We start from the raw sequence: 20,418 nt of genomic DNA, 5'->3' as shown, positions 1-20,418 counted from the left end.
TTTAAAGGACCCCCTGTGCATGCAGTAAATATTAACAATTTGATTTTCTTTTCCTTGGATGTACTAGGATGTGAAGTCAAATTTCATACTTGCTAGACAGATGCTGTATAGAATGAGCCATGCCACCAACTTTTTTTACTCTAATTATTTTTGAGATAGGGTCTTGCTTTTGCCTGTTCTGGCTGAATGCTAGATTTTCCTATTTATGCTTCCCTCCATAGAGCAACACTGTACTTTTTCTGTTGCAATGAGGTCTTCTTGAAAATTTATTTTCTAACTAGGATTGTAGGTATGAGCTGCCACACACCATAGCAGTTCAACTTTCTATGTGCTGAAACTTCAAATTTTGTACTACAAGAAATAATTCCTAGATTGCTACTAATGAGCAGTGACATGAAAGCAGGGGCGGGAGGGGGTGGAAGATGAGAAAGAGATAAGATACATAATTCTTAAGTTCAAATTTAGCAAAATTCTTCCTTGGCTAGAAAATTTCTATTCTATGGATATTCAAGTTCATGTCTTCAACAAAATAATTCATGTATAGCCCAGAAGCACTCATCTAATCCTTCAAGAATAAAGATAGGAGTTAGTGGCTCATGCCTATAATCCCAGCTACTCAAGAAGCTGAGATCTGAGGAGAAATGTTTAAAACCAGTAGAGGCAGAAAAGTCCAAGACTCTTAGCTCAAACAAATCAGCAAAAGAACTGGACTGGAATCATGGCTCAAGTAATGGAGCATCAGCATTGAGCCAAAAAAAAACTGAGAGCACAGTAATAACATTAAAAAAAAATATTCAGTGTAGTAAAAACAACAGCAACAAAAACCCATCATACTGGCACTTATATATCTTTTCCATTGTCTCAGTAACAATGGACTTACCTTGACAATAAATTTTGAAGTCCAGGAAAATGGAGGCAATTTTCCTTTACCTTAAACAAATGTCTAAACCAGTGAGAAGCCAAAAAGATGTCAGGGCAAAGGAAAGTGTTCTCCGAAGGTACTTTCGGAAGGAATTTGCTCTTCCTAGTTAGCATTCCAATGGAGCCCAATCTAATCCTAATCTACTACCTGTTTCTAGCTTTTGAGATTTTTATTACATGTTAACTTTCTTTGTGCTTTTTCTTAGCACATATCATTTATTCCTAAATTTCCAAGCTCTACTTCATATTTTTGGCTAAGTCTGTAGGAAGATTATTTTATACTTGTGATATTGAAGTAAGGAGGTCAGGTCTGGCTGGCGCCATATTGGCCAAATGGTTGGAGGGTAGGGTCTGGCATCTTATCTTCAGGCTGGGGGAGGTAAATGCCCCCACCCATCACCTGCCTCCCAGGTGATGGGCATGCCTGGGACCCTGGAAGCGGAAGCAGGCACTTGGCTGATAGGTTACTGAACCTGTCAGTCCAGTGCCTGGGACTGGGAATTTCCTGTGGATTGTCCCCCTTTCTCATGCCCTGTTTAGGCCTGGACCAACCAACCCAGACACCAATATGCCATGCCACTGTGTCTCCGTGATCAACTCCTGTGTTCTGTCTCCTGGCTCGTCTCCAGTCATCATGGTGTCCCAATTCAGCTCTCCATTGACATTGAATGAGATTGTTGGTATTGTTGGTATTGTTTTTGTTCTTTCTTAGCCTGTTTCCTAGCTGTGTTATGTGTATTTGGGGACTGCAGGCCTTTGTAACAACTGGCTGCCTCCAGCCTCCTAACTGTATGACAAAGACTCCAATATTCTATGTTTCAAAATGTGGCTTCTGGGATGATTCACCTTAAACAATATAAAGAACCTTCCAATGAGTCCTTTTTAGCAAGGAATGTTGCTCCATGGTAAAGCAATTTTCTTGCATGCTCAAGACTAGGTTCAATCCTCCAGAACCACAAACCAAACCAAACCCAACAAACAAAATCTCACTGTCTTCAAGGACCCACAAGACATTGGCTGTGTGGTTGTCACTGTAAAGTGAACACATGTCAGGAATGAAGGCTGCCTTTGTGGCTTATCTGTTTTACAAGTAGCTACCAAGTAAGCAAGTCACATGCTTCAGATTTCCTTCAGGTTTCACACTGAGATGGAAGGTGTCCCCAGCAGAATAGAATTCTAGTATCTCACTTCTCTTTCAGAATTGAGATCTCCAGGAGAAAGGGGTTTATCTTTCAGTACTAGGTAAGAAACCTCAGAAGTTGAGGATTCTTGTAAAGAAGACATCAATAAGAACATTATTGCTAACATTATGGCAACTGGTGATTTTACAATATATTCACTGGGGCTGGGAAGGTGGCTCAGTGGTAGAGCACTTGCCTGGCATGCTCAAGGTCCTGGGTTCGATTCCTCAGCACCACATAAGAAAAAAGCCGGAAGTGGCGCTGTGGCTCAAGTGGTAGAGTGCTAGCCTTGAGCTGAAGAGCTGAGGGACAGCGCCCAGGCCCAGAGTTCAGGCCCCACGACCGGACCCCCCCCCCAAAAAAATACAATATATTCACTATGTAAGTGTGGAACACAGGGTAACACATTATAATGGGCACATTTCAAACCTTAATTTAATTCTCCAGAAACATCCTGTGAAGTAGGGGCCATTTCCATCTCCATTTAACAAGGGAGAAAAGTGGGACTAACCAAGTAAACCTAGAAGGGAAAACAGGAAAAATGGTGCTGCTGTCCTCCTAAGAGGCAGAGCAAGGACTTCCAATTAGTGTCCTTCAACGCTCAAGATCTAAAAGTAAGCCTGCCGAACAAATCAAATCATTTGGGGGGAAAAAGGTTATCTCCTTGAGTGAATGACTGGTCATAATTATATATATTCTTTATCAAGGGTTTTTAAAAAATGCTCATCTCTTATTTTAGTTCCATGAGCTGACTGATGGTGTTAGGGAATCAAGAAAATGAATTTAGCAATTGTTTGCAGTAAATACAGAAAACCTAAAAATTAAGAATTAAGGAATGTTAAGCATAGTGGTACATTACCTGCACCCCAGAACTTGGGAAGAGAGGAGGATCATGAGTGAGAGGCCATCCTGGGCCTAACTATAGAACAGTTTAGGCCAGCCTGGCTACATAGTAAGATCTTGTCTCAAAAAAATAAAACATTACTCCAGGGTGATATAGGTCAGGAGTAGAGCAATTTCCGAACATGTGGGAGTTCCTGGGTTTGAAACCAGAGCACCATGGGAGCACTGGTGGGCCATGAGAAAAGGTAGGGGGAACCTGGATCATTTCTGTAGTAAAATGATTCTCTTTTTCACTTGTCATAGGGTTTGAACTCATGGCCTGGTTGCTGTCTCTGAGTTGAGCCACAGCTCCACGTCAGATTTTTGAGTGGTTAATTGGAAATAAAAGTCTCATGGGGACTTTTCAGTCTAGGCTGCCTTCAAGTTGTGATCCTTAGATCTCAGCCTTCTGAGTAGCTAGGATTACAGGCATGAGCCACAGGTACCTGCTGTGAAATGATTTTACAGAGTATTTTCTCCTTATGAAAGAAGGACAAAAGGATAAATAGTGGGTTTTTGATAGTTACTTACTGTTGTTTTGAGTTTCAGAATTTTATAGAACTAGTCATGAAAAAAGCCTAGTCACGGCTGGGAATGTGGTTTAGTGGTAGAGTGCTTGCCTAGCATGCATGAAGCCCTGAGTTCAATTCCTCAGCACTACATAAATAGAAAAAGCCAGAAGTGGCATTATGGTTCAAGTGGTAGAGTGCTAGCCTTGAGCAAAAGAAGCTCAGGGACAGTGTCCAGGCCCTAAGTTCAAGCCCCAGGACTGGCAAAAAAAAAAAAAAGATAAAAGAAAAAAAAAAGAAAAAGAAAAAAAAGCCTAGTCATTATTGTACCAGAAGCTATCTGGTTTAAAGTTAACTTCTGTCCTATAGTGCATTTTACTGAACGTCAGCTTCCCTGAATCTCTTTGTTCATCTCAGATCTTCCACTATTATGTTTTGTGCATCCGCTCATCAAGGGGCAGATTACCAAATGGATCTCTAGTCAGCCATAACAGCTTTGCCATTTGCCACATCTTTGTGAATGTGTGCTTATCTTCTGTTTTAGCAAATGTTTTATTGTTTAGTAACATCTGAGATAGGGAACAATCTGGAATCTGTATCTAAAACATGAATCTTCTGTTGTTTTAAATAAACCATTCAGGAACCATCAGTACTAAATAGATGTGTGAAGAATTTTTTTTTTTACTATATTTACAAAAATCACTGAAATTTTTTTTGGGGGGGGTCCAGTCAGGGGCCTACACTCTGGGCCTCGGCGCTGTCCCTCAGCTCTTCAGCTCAAGACTAGTGCTCTACCACTTGAGCCACAGCGCCACTTCTGGCTTTTTTCTTTTTTGCTTATATGGTGCTAAGGAATTGAATCCAAGGCCTCATGCATGCAAGGCAAGCGCTCTACCACTGAGCCACCTTCCCAGCCCCTACTGAAATATTTTAAAGGAAGCAGACTTTTAAATTCACCTTAGACATTTATACTTGTGCATTTTTAGTCTCAATTATATGCATATCTGTTAAATAGTTCACTTATAGAAAAACATGAAAGTTTGATACAGAAAGGCACAAGGTTTTCCTTTTGTATTATTGAAATATAAATGTGCACTTTGAGGATTGAAAAATAAATTCCAAGATAAGGTTTTTCTTTTTAATTTTTTTTTCTTTTTTAAGGTATGTTGCCTAGGTTAGCTTGAATTCCTGGGCTCAAAGGATCCTCCTGCCTCAGCCTTCCAAATAGCTGGGACTACAGAAGATCCCATCAGGTCTAAGTAGATTTGTCTTTTTGCTAAAACAACTGCCATAGTCAGTGGCTTTGATGGTAAAATAGCTGCAGTTAGCAGTTTTGTGCTGTTCACTCCCCCAGGGGACCTATCATTTTTCACTTGGAAAATTTATCTATTCCCCACCTCACCAGACTTCTAAGAGCTAGCTAACGTGCTCTTGACTTTCCTGGAAAAAAAAAAAAACAGTGCAACAGAACAAAATAAAACAAAACAAAAAAAACACTGATCTTTCTCCAACTAGTAGCTCCGAAATTCTCAAGGAGGCAATAAAAGCATCCAAAGGTGGGTAACCAGCTCTGGCCTCCTCTCAGCCTCCCTGGGCAGCTTTATCTTTCCAATTAACTTCTCTTCTGCTCAAGATTTTTGTTGTTCCTGGTTTTATTTCTATACTGTTCTCTCTTTCTTTCTCTCTCTCTCTCTCTCTCTCTCTTTTTTGTCGGTTGTAGGGCTTGAACTCTGGGACAAGGCACTGTCCCTGAGCTCTCCAGCTCAAAGCTGGTGCTCTCTTTGAGCCACAGCGCCACTTCCGGTTTTCTGGTGGTTAACTGGAGGTAAGAGTCTCAGAAATTTTCCTGCCAGGGCTGACTTTGAACCATGAACCTCAGATTTCAGCCTCCTTACTAGGTAGGATTACAGGCATGAGCCACTGCTGCCTGGTCCATTTGGTGTCTCTTTTTTTTTGGTTAAGACATTATATTATCATTTCTTAGTATTCTTATTTCTGTTTTTTCCTTCCTTCCTTCCTTCATTCCTTCCTTCCTTCCTTCCTTCCTTCCTTCCTTCCTTCCTCTCTCTGTTTCTCCCTCCCTCCTTCCTTCTCTCCCCCCCTCTTCTATTTTTCTTTTGTCCTCAGAAGGTTGAAATCAGGTGCTAAGATACAGAAAGCAATTGGTCTATAGCCAAACTATTCCCCCAATCCCTAATTGGATGTCTTTCTCACAGTAATTCAAGACAGTTGCTGTTTCCTTTCCAGATTAGATGCTGTGCTCTTTCAACAACTCTACTATTGTTTTAACAAGTTGTGCTACAACTTTGAGAACAGTTCCTTCTACAATGTTCCTTATTTATTTCTAGGTGGTGCTTATATCTTTAGTATTCTGTTTGATTCATCTGTATTTATTTTCACTTTATTTATTTTTAAGTTTTTGACAGCATCTGAATGTGTCTTGACTGGTCTTGACTCTGCATACTACTGCCTTAGCCTTAAGAGTGCTGGGATTACAGGGGTAAGGTTACCTGTAGCCTTACATTTCCTTTTCAAACACCAAGACTGTAATTTTTTTATAACATGTTGAATATCCTTCCTTCCTTCCTCCTTCCCTCCCTCCTTCCCTCTCTTCCTTCCTTCCCTCTCTTCCTTCTTTCCTTTCTTCCTTTCTTTCTTCCTTCCTTCCTTCCTTCCTTCCTTCCTTCCTTCCTTCCTTCCTTCTTCTCTCTTTCTTTCTTTGTTCTTCTTTTTTCTTTCTTGTTGGTTGTGGGGCTTGAATTCAAGGCCTGGGCTCTGTCCCTGAGCTCTTTAACTCAAGGTTAGCTCTCTACCACTTTAAGCCATAGAGCAACTTCCGGTTTTTGAGTGGTTAATTGTAGATAAGAGTCTCAGGACTTTTTTGCCCTGGCTAGCTTTGAACTGCAGTCCTCACTTCTCAGACTCCTGAGTAGCTAGGCTTACAGGCATGAGCCAGTGACACCCAGCTTTCATTTCTTTTTAAAAGTACTTTCCTTACTTTAATAGCAGCAAGCTACTCTGATTATTGACTCTAGCAAGTAGCTTTTCACTTTGAATTAATGATTTTCATTTCAATCTTTCTGTCTTCCTCCTCTTCTATCTGTCCTCCCTTTCCCTTTGCCCTCTCCCTTTTGCCTGTCATCTCTCATCTCTCATCTCCTGGGTGGTTCATGCCTCTAATCCTAGTTCTGAAAACAAGATAAGATCCTCTCCCAAAAGAGGGAGAAAATGGCTTAGAAGAAAGCAATCACAGAACCCTAATCTGTTAAAGGTTGTTAATAAACCATTTAGAATCAACACAGCTTCTAGTACATTGGAGAGGAGGAATGTGGTACATTCTATTGGTTTCAATGTCAGCTTTAAGATAAGGGAAATTCTTGGACATTCCAACCCTTGTTGGGTTACCCACTTTGAACTCTATACACAGGGTGAGGGAGAATATAAATGCTCTTTACTGCACAAAAAGAAGAGGCTCATAATCTACTTTGTTTATAGTCTCTGTGTAGTTAGAGGTCAAAACAGGACATGCCATTGTTGGTAGGCAGAACATAAAAGTTTTGTTCTTAAAAACACCTTGAACTTTCCTCCCAAAGAGGACATTTTGCATGCAGGAACTTTGGGTGGGACTATATGGCTTCCTGAATTTTCTTCAAAGTGGTAGTTTGTTTTGTTTGAAAATAGTTTGGAGGGAAAATACTTAGCCATTTTGAGAGCAATTAATGTTCATTTCCTTTAAAGTTTTTGTGAACATAGGTAATCATTTGACATATAGCTAAAAAAAGACTGATACTGTTAAAATACCTTTTCTCTTTTTTGGGGGAGGGGAGTTCTGGTCCTGGGGCTTGAACTCAGAGCCTGGGCACTGTCCCTGAGCTTCTTTTGCTCAGGACTAGTACTTTACCACTTAAACTGCAGCTCTACTTCTGGCGTTTTGGGTAGTTTAGTGGAGATAAAAGAGTCTCACAGACTGTCTTTTCTAGGCTGCCTTTGAATCATAATCCTCAGATCTCAACCTCCTAAGTAGCTAGGATTACCTGACTACCATTTTATATTTAGGGAAAAATCTCAGTACATGTATTTCAAATACTTTCATTCTCCCCCCACCCAAAAAAAAATCTGGGGAAGTTTTGTCTATGGCTAAATGTGGGTGTGGATGTTTTTTGATAAGAGATCATCTTTTTACTGAAATACACTGATGTTGATAAGCTTAAATAGGTATTTGGGTCTTCAAACTGGTGAGGTAGGATTTCATATCGTAGGTTCTTTGTGCATGAATACTCAGAAGTTAGAATGATGGAATGCAAGACATTGATCAAGATGCATATTACTCAGATTGACATGTTGGATTGTATAAGCATTATGCCTACCTTGGTCCTCAGCTCCACCCAGACCTGAGCTCCTCCCAGCCCTAGAGTTCCTGCCATACAGCTGGCCCCTCCCTCTCTATGGCCAGACTCACCTGAGCTCCCATCTACCTCACTTCCTACCCCCAGACTCTGCTGCTATCTAGATAGTAGAGGTGGCCATGTGCTCTCTCTCTGGGGGAAATATGGCTCCTCTAATAAACCTTGTAATAATCTTTCTCCTGTGCCTGCCTGCCTGCCTCTGCGTGGTCCCCTGGGGTGGATGTATTGGATCCTTTTAGATAGAAACCCCTTTGTACAGCTACTTATTCATAATAAAAAAAATAATATAGAGAAAAATGTCCCAAGCCTGAAAAATGAAGAAAAAAATGAGGAAAGAAAATAATATGCGAACTAGGTAAGCTTTGACTTAAGAGATTAATTTCCAACCTTCTACATTTTCTCTCAGCTGACATCATTCAAAATAAACATAGATATACATTATTTTAAAGGTAGAATGAATGCAAGCTACTTTTCCTCTTTTCTTTATAAAGTAAGATGATCTCAGTTGGGTGTCTGTGACTCAGGCCTGTAATCCTGGCTATTCAGGAAGCTGAGGTCTGAGGATTGCCATTCAAAGTCAGCCCAGGAAGGAAAGTCCATGAGACTCTGATCTCCAATTAACTACTAAAAAAGTTGGAAGTGGACCTGTGGCTCAAGCAAAAAAAAGCTCCAAGATAGCACCTACACCCTGAGTTTAAGCCTCAGGACCAACACACACACACAAAAGAAAGAATAGAAAAAAGAAGAAGGAGTTTATCTCAAATCAGGCTATGGCAAGATCCTGGAAGGAAGAACTAGCAATTAATAATCTTTTACTGCTAAATTGTCATCATACTATAAATATAGCCAATTGTAGTAACAAAACTAAAAGACAAATGTCTCCACATAACAAACCAGGAAATAAGATAAAATATTTCTTTGTGTACACCAAGATCCAGTCAAGGACTTATCCAAGGACATCTTCTTATGAATCTTTGTTTGTGATCTTAAATACATTTGAGTTTGTTTCTTACATAATGATTTCTTCATACAATCTGGAAAAAGAACTCTTTCTGACTTATCTATTGTAGGTTGTTGTATGACTGGCTTTAGTGAAAAATAAGAAAAAAATAAACAAAACTTGTAAGCTAGTCTGTTCTATTGAATCTCCAATCCTCAAATGAAACTCTCTTTGTTCTTCTTTTTCTATCATGAAAGCATAGAAGAGGTGAAGTTCTAGGACCAGAATAAAACTCATAAGAGATCTTTTCATCCCACAAGAGTTATTGTAACAAAGTTTGTCTGTGATTATATTTCCTCCTAAAACAACAAGAACAAAAACAGCAAGATTTGGGAGAGTGGGAGAAAGTGAGAATAATCTTTTTCTATATTTGAGAGTTCAATAAGATCACAGGGCATTTAGATCAGCCTCCAAACCTCTTCTGTCTTCAAGTACATCTACCCACTTTTTGTTTTGCAATGTGTATCGGAAATTAAATGGCTCTTATATATGCTGTTGGTATATTTGGAATAAGGATTTCAGGATTCTTATGGAAAAAAACTTAAAATGCTAAAAAACCAAAACTTTACACTCAAAAAGTATTTACAGCTTACAAATTACTTTCATATAAGTTTACTTTATTTGAAGATATAAAGAATGTCCAGGGTTACTGTTTGTCTGTAACTTGACGGGACTTTGACCATGTACTATACATCTATTTTCCTTGTCTAAGACTCTCTTTACATCTCTCTATTTCCTTCTCCTTTTCTCCTTTTCTCATTAGTGATTCGGATGTTGATTTCATGGGTGCTGGACTACAAAAAAGAGGAAAAGCTGAGGACAAATCTAGGATCTTAATTATCTTTTCCTCTTTAGAACTGAACCCAAACTGTTCCGTTAATGTTTTCCAAGTGGATGCATGCATGAAATAAAAATGAAAAGACAAACTGAAGTAAATAAGCAACTCTTCAAATTTTAAGTAAATGAAAATTGAAGACAAGTATTATAGTTTTCAAATTATTTATTTTTAATGCTAGGATCTAAACTCAGGGCTTCACATATGATAAACACCCACTCTATCAGTCACACTCTCTGCCCTGATAATATAGTCTTCATATGATAAACACCCACTCGTGAAGCTACACCCTCTGCCCTGATATTATAGTCTTCAGATAACCATTTGGTAGCAATCCCTATCTGAGTTGTATCCATTCACCTGTCCATGTACTAGTAGGTTCATCTATCTATATATTATCATATATCTTGTTATCCTCATTTCAAGTAATGAAATTTATCATGCATTATTATCTGCAAATTCTCAGGTATTAAGTCATCATTATAATTTAGAAAGACGTGTCCTGTATTATTCAACATAGGTGTTAGAATACATTTGTCAATATCATAAGGTCTACTGATATACACCAAACAAGTATGGCTGTAATTAGCTGTCATATCTATAATTCTTTAAGATTGTGCTTTCTAACTAGTATTTAAAACAATTTTTCCTTGTTTAGAGCCATATTTCCTTCGTAAATCTCACATATTTATGAATGCATTAGGTAATTATTTTCATATTATTCCATCTACATGACTTATCCACTGACCATGCTTAGATAAAGTACATTTTCATATAAATTTCTACCTGCGTATTTAGAGATATACCCCATATGTATGGCTGAGAGTGTAACTCAATGATAGTGCATGTCCAGCATGAGCAAGGCTATGGCTTTGTAATTCCCAGCTCCCCCATGTGTGTGCACATATACACAGACACACACACACACAATCTGAAGTTTCTATAAGCAAACATTCAGACATATGACTTAGAAAAATTTTAAAGGAATTAAGTTATTGTGATTTATGATTAATGTATTTTGAGTTCATGTTCTTTAAAGACACATTGAAGAAAAATAAATCTCAAAGATACATATTTTATGAAACCACATCCATAAAATATAGAAAGATGAAATATTCAGACTCAGATTTATAGATCGTTATTGTTATTTGTGATGTTGAAGATTAAACCTAAGGCCTACAGTCTACCACTGAGCTATACCTCCTGCCCCCAGAGTTGGAGGTTTTCTGATTTAGATTCTCAAGATGCATACCAAAGAAGAAAATACTGAGCATTAACCACTGTCAGGGTGCCAATTTACTGACTGCTATCAAGTAACACTGCACAATGCCATCTAGTGATGAGTGACCAACAAAGGATCAACTAACCTCAGAAGAAAAATTCCCAGGATTTTATGTATCAGGTGGAGAATCCTTTGGGAAGGATTAAAATGGACAGAGATGAGCTCAAGTACACTCAGCACATGAAAATTGATCACTGACCTGCAGCTTTTATGTATGTGGAGACACTGTGTTGCCACCTACCTCCAGTTGTCTCTGCTCCTGCTGCGGATGCCCTTGTCCATCCAGTCCACAGCTGGACTCAGAACAGAGGATGTTCTCCACTGCTACAGCCCCCATCTAATGGCAGGTGCTAGAGGTGGAGCATTTTAGAAACCAACGTCAACAAATTAACAACAACAACAAAAAAGGACTTCAAAAAAGGGAACCAAGATGATTCTTGAAACAATCTGTGCCAAATTAAAAATAATAACAATAATAAATCAACAGAAGTTCAAAGACAACCTAAAATAGGGATTGGAGGAAATTATCTTTTTTTTTTTTTTTATCCAACGACTGTGGACTGGATGCAGTATTGTTCCTTAAGCCAAATCTTCATTGAAAATGCCAGAGACCATCTCCTCCCTGAATGGCTATAGCATTTTGCCCCAAGGGAAATAATTTTTTCCAACATTTTTTACTTTTGTAAACAGATGGCATTGAATATTTTTTTCCAAGACCCACAATCTGTCAACTGTGGGATTTTTTTTCAATTCAACAGTTCTTTTTTAGTTTAATTTTCACAACTAAATGAATCAGTGTTGCTGCTATAGATATACAGAAGAAAATGAGGTACTTTGCTGTATTCACATATTATCTGTTTAAACTCAAGAGGAATAAAGGACGAAGTTAAAAAACAACAACAAAAACTTGTGAAGTAAAAATGAAAACCTTATCAAAATCTCCAGCTTCAAGTCCATTTTGTTTTCTTTCTACAGTTGCCTACATGCTGTGATCGGAGTACAATGTGGGGAAATTACATAACCATTCTTTCCACAAATCAAAGCTATTGAGTAACGGGAAGGCCACGCTGAGCAGCAGCAAGAAATGTTGATTAAAACAATTCCGCTGTGCTCGAAAGTCTTCTTCCTTTTAAGTAAAATTCGGGTCTCTTTAGTTTCAACCATCAGAGACTTGTTTTGTTAATTTTTTGCAAGTGCTGAAAATGAGTGGAAGTCAGGGCTTCAGGCATGGGCTACCTACTGAACACATTCCTGCCCTCTGTATTCCTTTTAATTTTTTTCTTTTGTTCAACTTTATTTTTCCAAATATTTTCAATTGTTCCAGGCAAAGAGCCCTTAATTTAAGTATTACTACCATCACAAAAACATATAGAGTTGAGTGCCAGAAGTTTTCACTTATAATCCTAGCTACTTTGAAGGATGAGATTCAAATGGTCACAGAAGCCAGCCCAGACTGAAAAAGTTCACAAATCCATCTTCAGAATGACCAGCAAGAATCCAGGCTGGAGGTCTCACTCAAGAGGTAAAGTGTTAGCCAAACAAGCAAGGGGAGGAAGCATGAAGCCCTCAGTCCAAAACTAACAAAGCATTCAGTACATTTTCCATGACTTACAGAAAAGTATTGGTGCCTTTTTAAATTTGTTTTTAATATTTTTTTTGTATTGGTTCTGGGCTTGAACCCAGGGCCTGGGCACTATCGCTGGGGGTTTGTTTTTGGTTTTTTGTTTTGTTTTGTTTTTGCTCAAAGCTAGCACTCTACTACTTAAGCTGAAGTAAGGATGCTGAATCTGACGGGTGCCATCTTGTCTTCATGGTGGAGGCAGGGAAATTCCACCTCCCAGGTGATAGGCGTGCCTGAATTCCTAGAGGCCGGGGCAGGGACTTGGAAAATAGGTTACCGGACCTTCCAGTCTTGGTCGTGAACTCTCAAGCTGTCTGTGCCCCTGCTCCCTGCCCTGACCCTACTGAGGCCCAGACCAGCTCAGGCTCCACTATGCCTTGCCACATGTTTCTCCATGTGTCTTGCCTCCTGTCTCGTGGCTCTCCTGGTCCTCATGGCGTCCCACTTCAGCTCTCCACTGGAGCTAATCTGGTTTGTTGGTATTGGGAAAGACTTTTCGTTATTAACTTTACATTTAACACATATAGATGATCATTTGAGCCACAGCTGGAATGTATTTTAAGAGTGAAATGAAACAACTGTCATTCTTAGCCTTCTGTGTTCCTCTCTTGCTCCAGCTGAAGTAAGGAGGCCAGGTCTGGCTGGCGCCATATTGGCATCTTGTCTTCATGCTGGGGGAAGGAAACCTCCCACCCCATCACTTGCTTCCCAGGTAAGGGCGTGCCAGGACCCCTGGAGGCAGGGGCAGGCACTTGGTTGATAGGTTACTGAATCTGTCAGTCTAATGTCTGGGACTGGGGATTTCCTGAGGACCTGCTCCCTGGGCTGACCTATTTAAGCCCAGACCAGCCTAGCCACTGGACTCCATGCCACGTGTGTTTCCGGAATCAAGTCCATGGAATCCCAATTCAGTTCTCCATTGGAGCTGAATTGGCTTGTTGGTATTGCTTTTGTTATCTCTTTCCTCTTTAGCATGTTTCCTACCTGTGTTATGTATATTTGCTTGCTGCAGGCCTTTGTAACAACTGGCAGCCTGAAACCTGTTTAACTGTATATTAAAAGACTCCAATATTTTATATTTTGAAATGTGGCTTCTGGGATGATTTGCCTTACAACACAGCCAACGGTTGTGCAGGAATAACCACACACTTCATGCTGAGGTCTCACACCCCGCCCCCCCCCTACTCTGCAGTAAAAACCACTGAAGTTGGGTTGGGATGGGATTGGGATCTTCAGCACCCTTCTTAAAATCAGGACATGTGGCATATACTTCAGAGTGATATAAAGTTTTGTTTTAGAAAATTCTATTGGGGTATATTATTGGCCCTTTCAGAGTCTGAAATCATTTTGAAGAAGTAATAGCCTGAAAAAAAAATAAAAGCCTAGAATTTAGGTATGCTTTGACACTTTTCAGCACCTGGGATATAAAGAAGCATAATAAATATCTTTTAAGATTCCTAGATTTATGATCAAAGATTGTTTTAGTCTGTAATGTTTCTTCTCAAAGAAGTGTTTTGGTGATCTGTAAAGCAAATTTCAGAGATTATGAGTCTCAAATAGCAATTAAAGAAAAAGTCTATGATCAGTCACCTAGTCTAATTTTGAATCATGGAGGCAGTTTTACTTTTATCTTTAAATTTAGTGTCATTTTCTTCCTATCATTTTCACCCCTGGGATTTTTCTAAAGATGTATTCCTTTCTGCCCACATCTCCTTCTAAAAGAATCTGTTTCCCTGCTGAACAGATGGGTTTAGTGGTTCACATTTGCATCACATGACCCATTCCTCTATGTATAGTGACTGGACCAGTGTGTGAAAACCTATTCTGAGAGCCTATATTATGGGTTAGGTCCAGATAGCTACATGATATTGTTTGAGAATTTTCACTAAGGGTTAGGTCCAGATAGCTACATGATATTGTTTGAGAATTTTCACTAAGGTATAGAAGTCATACATAGGTGAGGGAATTGTAACTGAGAGGGTCTCACTTTTTGATGGGAGAGTTATCCTTGGTAAATCTCAACTATTCAGACTATAAAATAACTTAAAGTAGTAGCCATATATTGGGAACCTGTATCAGAAAGCAATATGGAAAGACATACAGAGGAGTCTCAGGAGATCTTAGATGATGTGTGGGAAATTCCTTCTTTACCATCCAGAACTTGCTCTACTCTTTCAATGAATGTTGCATCATGGTTCTTGTGGGATTGCCTGCATCCAGAGATAATCCCTGAATTTCTTAAACCGATGAGCAGTATCATATTCCCTGTCCATGGGGCTCTGATTCAGGGAACCAGACTCTGGGAACCAACTGTGGATAATGAGGTCAAGGAAACAGTTGCTGGAGCTTTGGGTAAACCACATTCTTTTTCTAATTCATAGGAACCACTTCATGATGGTCTTGTAGATATGGCACAAGAAGCATGCAACTCAGGTTGTTTTTGACTATCATTAGAGGATACAACTCAAGATGAAAATTGCATTATGCAAGGTAGAGGACATCAGTGGAAGGAAAGATCCTAGCTGTCATTATGGGACCATGGGTTAAAGCCTGACCCTGACATGCGGGCCAGTAAATTCCTTGAATTATTTGGTTGAATTTTCTTCTACTCGTAACTGAAAACCTTAAATTTGAGCGAGTTAATTGTTTTCTAGATCACAGGAGACCAGGAAATCCCTATAATTTCCTTAAATTGAGGCATCTTTAGCCTCTTCCCAATTTTGTGTCTGGTCCTATCTTTTCCTAGCAGAGTACTTGGCACATTTTGGCTTAACAGTTGTTAAATATTTAACAATATTTGTTAAATGATGAGTCAATACATTTTAAGTAACACATCCCATCCCCTCTTTAATTCAGTGAAAAATATTACATGTGTATAATCTTTGAAAGCAGGAAGCCAGTCCACTCAATCAAGGTTGGGAAAAGTAAAAGGTTATGCTATGCAGACAGGACAGCACAACAGGACAGAGCATATTTATTGTAGATAGTCTATGGACATTTTTATTTCTACCTTGATAACTATATACTCTATATTTGAAAGGCAAGTGAATCTAAATATATATAAATATATATAGTCGGACTCTGCTGTTCAGGCCCCAAATAGACCCCCAAAAAAGGTCTTATAGTCAAAATTAAGGGGCATACCAGAAACTTTGTATATTATCCCACTTAATCTGGACACTCCTGCCTAGTTCTATCATATGGATGGAGAAATTGAAGAGAATACATGAATTAATTTGCCCAAGTGAATAAGTAACAAATTTGAGGTGGGAGGTAAAATTACTTTATGATAATTAGAAGATAGGATTGATTGATGATCTCTCTGGTCTTGACTAGGTAGGTCTGATCTGAGCTTACTATAAAGTTGTCAAGTCACACATAAGAGTATTTCTGGAGGAGTCACAGGAACCTATAACCTTGGTTCCCTTCATAAGTGTGGGTTCTAGTGTTTTATGTCTTTTCAAGTTTACATATTTAGGAAAAAATTCATATGGAAAATGGTATCTGATAACATGACAGGCCTGTAATACATGATCAAGAGATCTTTTCTAGACCTAAAAATTATTTTGCTACATGAGTTCATGAAAAGAACTCCTCTGTTTTAGCCCAAACAGAAATTCCTACACTGAATGTTCATTCAAACCACTGTAACTGCCCAAAAGAATCTTCCAAAAGGTCACTTGTATTTTTAGCAGTGTCAATGACTTTTCCAACAATCAGATGAATTAAATTAAATTTTGGAAGTTGTTAACCTTCAGATTCAGAGTAGGCCCGGTGTCTCCAGGGTCCAATAAACCCTAGAAGGTCCTAAAGGGACTTGAAAGGATAACTTTGTTGTGATTAATACCAAACTAGGAGTGGAGCAAACAGCACTTAAGAGTCCAACAATTAATCATTCAAAATGTCTCCCAGGGGTGTGGACAAGCTGAACGAAGCATGCCTTGCACATTTTATTTTCTCAGGAACACAGCAGGCATCTTGTAAAATCACTAGCACCATAACTAAAACAAAGGAGGATAAAGAAAATTCACAAGACACTGGCAATTTGCCTCTGCCTTGTAATGACAAGCCCTGCAGGAGACAAGAACCCCCTTGGAGTCTGACCTTGTCTTCTTACTGGAGACAGTTGTGTGTGTGTGTGTGTGTGTGTGTGTGTGTGTGTGTGTGTGTGTGTGTGTGTGTGTGTGTGTGTGTGTGTGTGTGTGTGTGTAAAATAAGTGCTTCACGTCTAGAATACCTTTGAACTGTCAGAGACCCTCATTTGGTGTTACTGAAAGAAGTGTTTAAGGTTAAACATGGCACAAGTTTTCAGTACATTGACTTGAATGTTCATGCTTTTTGAGTGGTTTAAAACAATGAAAACCTTTTAACACACTGGAAATTAACATGAACACAAGCCAAACAATTAAGCTCCAGTGTTTTTGGCATTGAAGATAGTCACAGATAATTTTGTTGCTACAGAAAGTGAATCAGTTCTGCTAACGAAAACCCACAGCATTTTGCACATTATTTTTCTGAATTCCTTTGGTTTATTTTGGTGTTTGAAAGGGTAAAAATTCTTCCTCAGCGTTCCTTCTGGAAAAGTCTCTGTGCTGTCTTTTGATCTCTGCTACTGGTTCACAAGTAACTTTTGGCTGAAGTTATGAAGCAAGAAAAGAGATTTTATTTATGGAATTTAGTGTTTTGTTTTCCTGTTCACCATAATGCATTTCTTTCCCCCAGGTCACAGAATTCCACTGCAAATTATAACAAGGAGAGGCTATGATAGCATTTGCCAAGATCTCAGAATGACAGAGAGAGGATCCCTGAGAGGGATCTCCTAAGAGAGTCACCTCTTCCCTTTGGTGTGGCCCCATAACTTTTATGAGAGAATAGGGAGGCAGTGATGAATACAATCATTGTATACTCAGAGCTGGAAGTACAATAAGCCTGAGGAAATGCCACAGTCCTTCCTGTGCCTCTCTTGTCTACCTGGGACTTTAGCAGTCAAGCTTCCTTAGGTTAGGCCAGAAGCTCCAAGCAATCAGCACTAGATTTTACAATGGTGGGGTCATGCTAATGGGAAGTGTCACTTGGTGCTATTGTCAGACATGCTTCTGCCAGTGCTTAACAGATCTCACATGACAATGTAAACTAGCCAGTCTAATAAATCTTTTCAAAAATCCTTACTAGGCATTGTTCATTTAGCCTAACTTTTAGCACATTCCCCTCCATTCCAGTGTGATCAAAGTTGGAGGGTTTTTTCCATGAAATTTCATAGATTGTCTCATTTAAACCACTACCCTAAAAATGCTCTGATTTTTAACATGAATGTCAAATTTAATCTACAATGTGGTTTCCTCTCTACTTGTGGCCTAACTTTTTTCTTTTTCTTCTTCTTCTTTAATTGTGTATTGGAAGAAGGTAAAATCCTTTGAGAAAATGAGTTCACATCTTTCCCCGTCTCGTCTGGAGACCTCTGCCCCATTTTGCTTGCTATATTTTTCTAAAAGCATTGAGATGTATCTTAATGAAGACAGCTCTGAGAGCCTCTGTCATGAGCTTTACTGAACTCAAATTAGAAGAACTGAGAACATAAAGCCATGAATTCATGGCAACCCTTAAGGGAGATCTTTAACAGTCTGTACCTCAAATTCTGTGTTAGTTTGAAGTACAGATGAAAACATCTCTTTTAAAAGGGAAATCTTATGATTAATGAGATAATACATAAGTGTGTTTTGAGATCCTACAGCAAAATAAGGGAGCTATTATTATTTGAGAATACCATCCAGATGCAGTCTCTCTCTCTCTCTCTCTCTCTCTCTCTCTCTCTCTCTCTCTCTCTCTCTCTCTCTCTCTCTCTCTCTCTTCTCTCTTTCTCCCAAGGATAAAATAAAATATAGAACAGATGTAAAATTTCCAGATTATCAGAAAGCTCCAGAGAAACTGGCATATGGTTGGGCATCCTTTGACAAATATGCTGAATACATACTTAAGTGATAAACTGACTAATGAAATTAAAGAGATGCTTTGAGAGCTATCATTAGATTTTGATGTGTCCCCTGGTACACTGATAGATAAGTGGAGAAGGATTCTACAGGGGATTTGTGGGTTCCTTCTAGTGTTTGACATAGCCTTCCCACTTACTATTGCTAGAAAGAATGATTCATAGGAAAAGCAGAACTATTCAAGCCCTTACTCCCTGTAAGAGGGAGTAAAACTGGGAAACCTGTTAAGAGAAAAAAATTAGGCAATGTTTTTCAAAATTGCAAGTTCAAATTCACTTTGACCCAGCAATTCTACGACTGGTAGTTTATCTTAGGAGTCTCCCTGCACTGTTGAATTTTTTTTATAACAGCAAGAATTAGAACTTCCTAAATATTTTTCAGTAAGAGAATGGTTACATACATTAAAATCATTGCAATCAATTACTGAGTTGTATATTATGTAATAAAAAAAGACTGATGAAAATTCATATCAGCAGATATAAAGAGATCTCAGGCATATGTTTTCCAAAAAGATGTAAATGGTATGGGAGCAATATGTATGGTATGACTATACACTATTAGCCAGACAAAGGAAATGTGTATAAACTGGGATCTATATGAAATATGTTTACCTTTATATATACCAAACAGAGGGACAGTGTTATGGCAGAAAGGAATTATTTTCCTTCATATTTCTAACTTCTAAACACCATGTATATGTATTTGCTTCTTCTCGTCTTTCTTTTCTAATTCTGAGCTTAGAAGCCACCTTGGGAAGCATTGTCTTTAGGCAGCTCACATTGTGGCCATTATTTCCTAGACACAAGAAGCTTTGGACACCCATGAGGCACTAGAAATCTCATTGTCATCCCAGAGTGATTATGGTTTGCATCTAAAATATCTGTTAGGACAAATTCAGCTGGATTTTCGAAATCAGGGAGAGAGTGAAGGGATAAAATGGCTATTCATCATTTGGGGAAGTAGCTCAGTGGTAGAGTCTATGTCAGACTCTGGGTTTAGTTTCCAGCACAGGGAAAGAAAAGAGAGAAAAAGAAAGACAAGACAAGAAAAAAAGGAAAGGAAAGAACAGAAAAATAACTAAAACAAAACTCTTCAGGTATTTTTTAAAATCTCATCACTTAGCACTTATAACTTAGTTAGCTAATTTTGGATCTTGGGATTGAGGGGAAACAAGCCCCAGGTAGCCAGGCAAGCCCACCATCCTGAAGAGAGGGTCTCACCTGTTTTTTCGGTAAGCCAACCACAATCCAACAAATTGCCTAAAGGGAGGAAAAGAAGGGAAAGGTTTTGGTGTCTGAGGCCAAACCTACCATTCTCTGGCTACCACCCAGGAGAGGGTATGGCTGTCTCAAACAAACCAATTATATGCCCAGGCCACCCTGCTTTCCTGTGGCTACCTCCCAGGAAACGGTCTTGCCGCTTTAAACACACCAGTCACGATCTGACGAATTGCCTGAAGGGAGGAGAGAAAGGGTGGTATAGAAGCACCATAAAGCAACAGCCCAGAACTAGTAGGCTATCCTGCTGCTCATTCTTCTGAATGGCCTTTACTTTATCCTAGTTATATGAACTCCTTATAACTATGCTTGCTGTTCCTGACTTTTATTTCTGTATTGTTAGAGAACAAGAACTTGCCATGCTCAAGTATCAGGATTGAACTCGGGACCTCACACCGGTTGAGTCCACTGAGCTATACTTCCAGAGTTCAACTTAAAACATCAATTTGCTGCAAATTCACTTAAAATACACCTGTAACTACAAAACTGGTCATGATTTTTTAAAACATTGCAGTAC

At 39.0% G+C, this 20,418-nt stretch overlaps 1 protein-coding gene across 2 annotated transcripts in view; it reads right to left on the bottom strand.

The window, feature by feature from the left end:
- The window catches only part of Slc39a10 (solute carrier family 39 member 10), a 120,595-nt gene extending 109,179 nt beyond the window's left edge, over positions 1 to 11,416 (bottom strand). For both annotated transcript variants that reach the window (XM_069995695.1, XM_069995697.1), the window contains exon 1: positions 11,258 to 11,416. The gene's annotated coding sequence lies outside the window, so the exon portion shown is untranslated. The remainder of the gene's footprint in view (positions 1 to 11,257) is intronic.
- Positions 11,417 to 20,418: the final 9,002 nt, after the last annotated feature.

This window comes from Dipodomys merriami, unplaced genomic scaffold (genome assembly GCF_024711535.1).
Source record: "Dipodomys merriami isolate MVZ:Mamm:240054 unplaced genomic scaffold, mDipMer1.0.p SCAF_49, whole genome shotgun sequence".
Classification (NCBI taxonomy): domain Eukaryota; kingdom Metazoa; phylum Chordata; class Mammalia; order Rodentia; family Heteromyidae; genus Dipodomys; species Dipodomys merriami.
This window is presented reverse-complemented; position numbering and strand designations above follow the sequence as displayed.